General features: G+C 38.8%; 1 non-coding gene across 1 annotated transcript; it reads left to right on the top strand.

Annotated features, from left to right (window-relative positions):
• The first annotated feature begins 973 nt into the window (after nucleotides 1-973).
• On the top strand, nucleotides 974-1,080 carry LOC120068668. Its single transcript, XR_005479302.1, has one exon. It is a non-coding gene; the product is annotated as a small nucleolar RNA R71 (small nucleolar RNA).
• The last annotated feature ends 6,694 nt before the right edge of the window (nucleotides 1,081-7,774 follow it).

The raw sequence follows: 7,774 nt of genomic DNA, 5'->3' as shown, positions 1-7,774 counted from the left end.
GGAAATGGAGGTAGTTGTACTTTCAATGTTTCATGGTCTGGAGGCTTGGAGGTGATCGCATCTTCTGGTTCTCTAGTTTTAGACTTCTTTGATTCAGTCTGCGATAGAGGCTTCTTTGATTCAATCGCAGGTTGCTCCATTGACTCGGTCTTGCGAGGCTCCTTTCTGACTTCTATTGCCGCCTTTCCATTCCTTAGGGTGACTGGTTGGCAGTGTTCTTTTCCTATATTCCCTGGATTGTGTAGAAGCTCGGTTAAGCTAGGAAATGTCCCTTGGGGTCTATTCTTTAGCTCTCTTGCAATTTTTCCCATTGAATTTCCAAATTGCGGATGGATGTAGCTTGGTTTTGAAGGACTGTTTCATTCTTTTCGATGTATTGCTTCAACAAGTTTTGCAGGGATGATGGGGATGGTGTTTAAGAGTTGCTAGCTTGCTGTTGTCCATTAGTTCTATGGAAAAACCCTGGCGTCTCTCTCTCTGAGCCACAGGCTGACTGCCTTGCTGTTGGTTGTTCTTCTAAGAAAAATTAGGGTGATTTCGCCACCCCGAGTTGTAAGTGTTTGAAAAAGGATTTTTTTTGACAAAGTAAACTGATTGAGGATTACATGGACATTCTTCAAAAGAATGCGATTCTTTACATATGACACAGCTGGTGCTTGTTTTCTCTATCGCATTTACTTGCCCATTTCGAGTTCCTAAATTATTTATTGCGATGTCTTGTAACTAGTTTATCATTGCATTCATCTGATTTTGTAATGATGCGATGGCACCATTACTCATATTACCTTCTCTAGGCTTTGTTCTTTGATCGCTTTCTTGCCAATCTTCGTGATTTTTCGAGATGCGATCAAGAATATTCTTTCCTTCATCATATGTTTTGTCCAAAAGACCTCCTACTGCTGCCACATTGGCAGCTGTCTGTGATGCAGAGTTGAGTCCATGATATAAAATCTCCATTTTGAGGCAATCTGGAAATCCATTGTGTGGGCAGTCGCGTAGTAGTCTCTTGAATCTCGCCCATGTGTCACTGAGTGATTCATCTTCTTTTTGTTCAATGTTAGTGATCAATTTCCTCCTTCTGGCATTTTCTGTGGGAGGGAAATACTTCTTTATAAACTTCTCCACAACTTATTCCCATGATGTTATCTCTTCTGGTTCGAGAGAGTATCCTATTTTCTTGCTTTATCGCATAGTGAAAATGGAAATAACGTGAGTCGAACCTCTTCTGGAGAAATATTAGGGAACACAAAAGTGTTGCAAATTCAATGAATCTTTGTAGATGGCTGTGCGAATCTTCACCACGTCGTTCTCCAAACTGTCCTGCTGTTTGTATCATTTGTAACATTACTGGCTTTATCTCGAACCTTGATCCATCCAATGCTGATCTCATGATTCCTAGGGAGAAATTATACAAGTTTGGTGATGCATAGTCTCGAATGGGTCTATTGCGATCATTTGTCAGTAGGATAGAATTTGCCATCATGTTGTTTTCATTTGCTACTCGTTCTTCAGGTTGTTCAGCCATTCTACGAACTCTTCCTTGCCGTTTACGTCTGTTTCGCTACTTTTTGCAAAAAGTTCTTTCGATCTCTGGGTCATACTTGAGCTCAGGAATATGTCCTTCGCTCATACGACACTTGCTTCTTCCTTCGCAGGTGGAATGGCAATACCCCAAAGGTTGAAAGCTGCAAAGATCAAAGAGGTTTGAGGTTAGCATAATCTATACCGTAATCCCTAGTGTTGATAAAATTGGAAAACATATATGATGCATGTCTTATGCTATGAATTTGTACTCATGCGTCGATGGTCATGCGTTGGAATGGAAACTATGCGTTAATCTCGTATGCAATGACCATGCGTTCCTATCACAAGTTTTCTTAATTTCTTGCTAAGTAAAACGAGAATGCAAGTTTCTCGGGTGATCCGAGGTCAAACTCAGGGACTTGTAACTCAATAATGTTTGTGAAGCAATACATTTGAGGTGATGAATAAAAGGAAAAAGAAGAAGTTAATGGATTACACACTACTCCTACTCCTAACTAAACAGATTGAGCGATGGAAGACTTACGATGAGAATTAGTAGATATGCAATAATTGTTAATGCATAGTAATGTTCATTATCTTTAGTAGCTCGAGTAATCCCAGCTCGCCACACTAATGCATCGCACGCCTCTCGGTGGCCAGCCGCATGACTATATCTCTATAATGCATAGTTGCGTCGAGCATAAGACCGTGCTTATCTCTAGGAACAATGCATACTCTACTTTAGTGCGTTCCACCACTCACCTTCTCAGGCAGTTGGTGTGGCTAACCATCTCATAGACAAGCATTGCAACAACCTATAGACAAGCGTTGCTATAGCCTCACACCAAGTAAAGAGGATTAACTCACTACACTCGCGCAACGCACACCTCTTGGTGGGTTGCTATATGCATCCTATCTCTATATACGATTGAGTATGCGACCACCATTGATAACTAAACGATGATAAAGATAAAGAAGATGAAAAAGATGGCGTTGAGGGAATTTAGAAATGCATTGATTACAAAATGTAATAATAGCTTAAGCCAAAATGTAATACAATACAGAGATCAGAGGAGAAATGAAAGGCTATGTATCAAGGCTGCTGGTGGTGCCATGGATGGATGGGGGAGAAGTCTCTCTCGAGCTCTATCTCCAACGAAAACTCCGGTCGTCACTCGAAAAGGGATGTGGAGGTGAAGAATCCTCAAAGAAAGTCTCGCTCATGCTCTCATCTGTGATCGCAGTGTCTGCCTTAAGGCAAAAGCTCGGATGCCTTGAAGTGAAGGTCCAAGGTGCTATTTATAGAGCTCAAACATTGACAGCCTACATGATTGCGTTCTGCCTCACTGCTACCTTTGTCGCGGTATGGGCAATGTCAACATCATCTTATCTTATTGATACTCCCAAGGTATGCGTTTTTGCTTGCTTCTCTTGAGGTGCCAATGCATTCCATCTACCTTACCAGCGGACTATCACGATTATCATTCTGTGGACGCAACATCCCATGCGGTGAATAATCTACTCATGCGGTCAACCATGCGGCGGTCTGGGTCCGACGCATGCGATCAATTCCTGTAATATCTGCAAAAATGAACACTTTGACCTGGAATAATGCATGGTATAGGGTTAGTGAGGATTTTTGGTGCTGATTGACACAAACTCACTTTTCATATGAATTCTTAGTATTATCAATGCATATTCTACTTTTTAGCCCTCATAATCCTAAGTAAAAGGCTACAAAAGCTTGCATTTCTACGAGATATCACCCGGCAACGGCGTAAAAAACTTGATGCGTTGATTTATCATGCAATGTAAGGATGTGTGGATGCGATGATCATGTATGTTTTCCTAACAAAGCCCAAGTATAAGCCTTCTTAGGGTTCTAGTAAGTCCAGGGTCGAACGTAGGGATTACTAAATAGATATGCGACGGACTCTCTGATTCTATTGCGATAGCGATTTAAGAAGTAGATGGTGATTTAACTTAGATCCTCTAATGCAATGGAATTAAAAGCGCAACGATGAAAGGGTGATGTTGTGACAAGCATGCGATGAAGGGGTTGAGAAGAGGTTTCGCTAGCATTTCTTAAGATATTGTACAAGTCATGCGATCATGCTATACACAAATATTAAGCACTATATTTCTCAATGCATAAGGCCACATTTCCTATTTCTAGAATGCATGCAATATGTATGGAATGTAGTAGATAGAACTTATTTCTAAGTCTCTACTCTTGCTTATGCGATCTAATCCGATTCTTTCAAGCCTAGATTCTGTCTTTAGACTACTCTCTCAAGTACTCCAAATGATGAATGAAGCATACATAAGACAAAATGATCGCATAAAGTGCATAGCTTAAGTCATGCTAACTAACTACTTCTTAACCCATTCACAAATTTAGTTACTCATGCATGGTGTGAAGAGACTGAACATAAATTGAAATGAAGTTTCCATTTTTGCAAATAAAGTGTTTGAGTACAAAACAATAAATGGTGTAAGAAGTATCAAGCCAGTTAAGCAATGTCTTGTTTCCTCTGGCTTTTTACACTGCTCTTATCACTTCAACTCTTTCCCAAGTTGTTAACTCTTCCTCTCACAAGGTTTGGTGTCTCTCCTCTGTGCTGTTTTTGGCAGTCTCTCAATCTCTCCAAAAATTAATTTCTTCTCAAGAATTCCCTTCCCTCGGTTTTGCCTCACCTCTTCGCACGCTCCCTTTCTGTTTTGGTAGCATTGAGTATTTATGGACTTCTAGACAAAGTAGTTCTTCTCACTAATGATTGGGTGGATGGGCATCATTAATTTCCATACCCTGTTATGCCATCTGATAGTCATCAGAAGTTTAATGTATTTGCAACAGTATGGTCTTCAATGGTCGTCAACTGTATTTTCGATTTGACCGTTATCGGCTTTACGTCCCATCATGTTTCATTACATTAGGCTACCGCCTTTATGTAAAGTCATCACGCGATCATCTTTGAGGTACCCTTGGATCGAAACTCAAATGTGCCATCGCATTGTGCCCTTAGATCGCAAACTCAAGCGCGCCATCGCATTGTACCTGCATAGAATAACGTAATTCAACTGCTTTTATGTGATGAGCTTTAATAACTTGTACTTCTACCACAGTTTTCTTTTAGTTTGGCACATTCAATCGTAATATTGCCTATTTTTCCAACACTTTCTCCCATTATTTTAATAAATTGAGCTTTAATTACTTGTACTTCTACCAGTTGTCAGCAGCTCACAAAGATTCAAAGTGAAAGGCATCTAATGGCTTTGTGAAGATGTCTGCAATCTGTTTATCAGTACTTAGATGCTCTAGAACAATAATCTTGGACTCAACAAGTTCTCTAATGAAGAGATGCTTGATATCAATGTGTTTAGTCCTGCTATGTTGAACAAGATTCTTGGAGATGTTAATATCACTTGTGTTGTCACAAAACAAGGTCATGACATCCTATGAAACGTCATACTCTTGAAGCATTTATTTCATCCACAACAATTAGGTGCAACTACTACCAGCAACTATATACTCAACCTTGACAGTTGACAAGGATACACAATTTTGCTTCTTAATAAACCTGGATATGAGGTGTTTCCTAAGAAGAAACATCCTCCAGATGTACCTATTCTATCTTTCGATTTTTCAGCCCAATTTGCGTAAGCTTTCATCAACATTTGTAGGATTGGTTTTTTTTAGTAAGTTTAGCATGAGTTGAGGCTGTAGTGCATTTGGGATTTTCCTTCTCAAGACCAATTTTTTGAAGTATATTTCGAGCAGACTTAATCTCTTCTGGTAATTGCTCGACTTGAAGCCCAAGAAAATACATCAACTCTCCCACCATGCTCATTTCAAATCCAAATTTCATCTGATCAGCAAACTGATCTGCAAGACACTGTGGTGATCCACCAAAGACAATGTCATCAATATATATTTGGGCAATAATGAAATGTCCTTCTATCTCATTTAGAAACCCTACGCTCTTGGAGCTTGTTTTAAGCCATACAGGGCATTACAAAGTTTGTATACATATTGAGGACAAGATGGATCTATAAACCCCTTTGGTTGTTCAACATAGAACTCTTCGTTTAACACGCCATTCATGTAAAACTCGAGTTTTAATTACCTTACTTAAGCATGTTTAAGGAAAGGACTGGATATTACTAAGGTTTAAGGCTGATATTACTATTATGTTATTAAACGTTAATGTGAAATTGTAAAGAAATAGGTTAAGGAAAAGGAAATGAACAGGGAAATGTCGAAGTATGGAAAACTTGGCTCTCGGGTGCTTAATAAGCTAGTTTGGCTCTTGAGTGCTTAAAAAGAAATTTTGGCTAACTTTGGTCGTGAAAAATGGTGGTTGAGCATCGAGTAAACACAAGGCAGGCATCGAGTATCACATCAAACATCAAGTATGTGCAATCGAGGAAGGATCGTGTATTAGATCGTGCATTGAGTATGTATGTTAGAGGTACGATCGTGCATTGAGCAAGCCACCGAGCATCGAGTATCCCATCAAGCATCGAGTTTTTCCATTGAGTATTTTCTAGAATACCATTGAATTTTCCATCGAGTATTTACCAAATTACCATCAAGTATTCCTTCGAGTATCGAGTTTTACACGAAGCGTTCAGCTTTAAACCCTAATTAATCTCCACTAGAGAGTGAGGTGGCTTAAGGAGATTTCATGCAGAACTTTGGGCGGTGGTATAGAAAAAGAAAAGGGAACTTCAAGTGCTCGTTTTGGATGATTCCTTCAGGCAAATCAAGCGATCTTGGTATCATTGGAAAGCTCTGAAAGTTTGGTTTCTGAAGTCGAGCCACTAGAAGGAAATCTCGTCGGAAGAAGGCTGGAGAAGAAAGGTAGTAGCGAAGGGTTTTGTTTTTTGGCGAATCTGGGTCGTCGACAAAGAATTTAAGATCCAAGTCGAACCACATGAAATTTCAAGCTAAAAATTTAAGGTAATATTGTCACCTTTATAAGTAAGTTTGTAGAATGAACATTTGCATGATAAGGTCTGGGGTTTGAGTTAATATTTTGGAAGTAAACCTAGAAATCATTATATGAGTATGCAACTGCTTGATTTGGGGCCGATGGTGAAGATTTGAAGCTCTAAAGTAAACCACAAAAATTCTTAGGCTGAAATTTTGAGGTAATGTTGTTAACCCAATTCTAAGGAAGTTTATAGAAGTATTTTTCTTCAGATAAGTTCTGGAATTCTAGTTATTTATGTTAGAAGTTGAATCTAGAAAGCCTAATGCGATAGGATTAGTATGAGCTTAATTCTGAAAGTGAGTCTAAAAGGGAGACCATGGCTAGTAACTAAAGTATATTGATATGTTCACAAGGTTGACATTAGTAGGAGAAGCATCAATCTTAAAGGATTTCCCAAAGACTGTGAGTGACTCTAATGCTTACAAATGTTTATGAATGATTTAGCAAGTCATGCTTTAATGAAGGTTACTTATTTATAGCCAGCCTTCAAACGTTTGCCAAGCTATTTACTGTACTGATGTTTATGAATGCTTGATAGATTAATAACTTATAAAGTATGGATAAGTATGGTCCAGGCATGATGTTCTTAAGTGATTAATGTCAAGTGCTTATGAAGTATGTTGCCTAGGCAAAGCCTGAATGGTTAGTGCATGCTGTTAGGGAAAGCTAAGTCCATAGGATAAAGCTAAGTGTGATGATTATGTGAAGGACTCCTAGTAAAGTATGTTTAGCTCAATACCTCGAGGTGGTAATCGTGCTTAGAGACAATTGATGATAGGATCCTAGCTACGTACACATAGGACCAGTGGGACTAGGAAGCTGATGGAAGAGGGCTACAGCCCAGGAAATGAACTCAAGTTACAGTGAAACTTGTTAATGAAGAATGCTATGCATTGAGTTGGTTCCGCATTAGGAAGAACTATGAAGAACGATAACCCATGCGATTTCAATGCTAATTTTGATGAGATTGCTTAGCATTTTCCTAAAGTATGTACTTGTTTTATCTTATGCCAAGGTGATATGTTAGTTTTATTTCAAATTAAGTATTCTATGTTGAAGCATGCATTTTAAAGACTATAGCTAAGTTTCTACAAATGCTAAGCTAAAAGCTATGTTTTGAAAGATTCATAATATGTATGATTTTTGAAGCATGATATGTTTTTAGTAAGCCGGATACTGAAAGTATGGAAGGTATTTAGGAAGTACCTAAGGTGTTGATGGTACTTAGTAACTCCACGTGCACGTAGAAAGTT

This window comes from Benincasa hispida, chromosome 12 (assembly GCF_009727055.1).
Source record: "Benincasa hispida cultivar B227 chromosome 12, ASM972705v1, whole genome shotgun sequence".
NCBI classification, from domain to species: domain Eukaryota; kingdom Viridiplantae; phylum Streptophyta; class Magnoliopsida; order Cucurbitales; family Cucurbitaceae; genus Benincasa; species Benincasa hispida.
This window is presented reverse-complemented; position numbering and strand designations above follow the sequence as displayed.